Raw genomic sequence first — 1,127 nt, 5'->3', positions numbered from 1 at the left:
CATATATTATTTAATTTTTTAATATAAATTTTATATTTTAAATTTTAACATATATTTTATATGAATAACTGGTTTTTTTTTGTTTATATATGATTTTTAAAATTATGAATGATTATTTGAAAATGAAGGGAATGAAATAATAACTATTAAAATCTAATATCATTTAAGAGAAGTTAATTAATTGCTATTATTTCAAATTGTAACAAAATTTTAAGAGGATATCTAAATTCATGAATTATTATCTTAATAAAAAATTACTTATTCATAGGTTACCTCACTTAATTACTTGCCTATTATTTTCTTCTTTCCATTTTTTTTTTTGGAGCCTGTCTTCATTCAATCATTGTCCATTACCAAAGAAAAGATTAATCTGTATTATTATGTCCTCACGTTATTGATATTTACGCCAACCATCTACTTTGTTTTTAAGTGATCGTATAATGTTTGGATTTGGATTTTCTAAAGTTTGAATTTCACTTTAGAGAGTAAAGTGTGATCTCTTACTATTGATTTCATAGGTGGGACTAATAATAAATATGAAAGAGAAACTATTCAAGGGTAGAAGATCACACTTTACTCTCTAAAGTAAAATTCAAACTTTAGAGAATCCAAATCCTGTTTGTTTGGAGTTATGTTATTTATACTGCTTTTTTTAATACACCTTTTATTCTTAAATATAAATAAATACAATGAAAATTAAAAAAAAAGAATGTATATTATCTTAAAATAGTTTTATACCGAAAGTTATACTAAAAATGGGCCCCTTAAAAATGATATAAGTATTATTTTTTCTAATATTTATTACTTTTATTGTTTTAGATCCATTATAAAATAGTAATATATTTAGATTAGACACTTAGATGCAAATATAAATAATAACCTACATATATTTTCTCATTGCTGCATATACATGGATTGGGGCGGAAGAAGGCATGCAGTTGAAGTAGACACATCATGAACCCTAGGATTAGCCTTGGAGGTGGTGTAGAGAGAGAAGAGAATTGTGTTTGGTGGTTTGAATTTTGATGTGATAATTAATTTAATACAAAAGAGAAAATGACATATTCGGGGTTATCAAAGCATATAAAATAAAATAATAGATAAATTAAAAAAACTATCTCCGAATT

General features: G+C 24.0%; 1 protein-coding gene across 1 annotated transcript in view; it reads right to left on the bottom strand.

Annotated features, from left to right (window-relative positions):
* The window catches only part of LOC107638370 (4-coumarate--CoA ligase 1), a 22,405-nt gene that overhangs the window by 12,294 nt on the left and 8,984 nt on the right, over nucleotides 1–1,127 (bottom strand). The window lies entirely within an intron of this gene.

The sequence above is a fragment of the Arachis ipaensis genome, chromosome B04 (assembly GCF_000816755.2).
Source record: "Arachis ipaensis cultivar K30076 chromosome B04, Araip1.1, whole genome shotgun sequence".
Taxonomy (NCBI): Eukaryota; Viridiplantae; Streptophyta; class Magnoliopsida; order Fabales; family Fabaceae; genus Arachis; species Arachis ipaensis.
The sequence above is the reverse complement of the archived record's forward strand: the minus strand, read 5'-3'. Positions and strand labels throughout refer to the sequence as shown.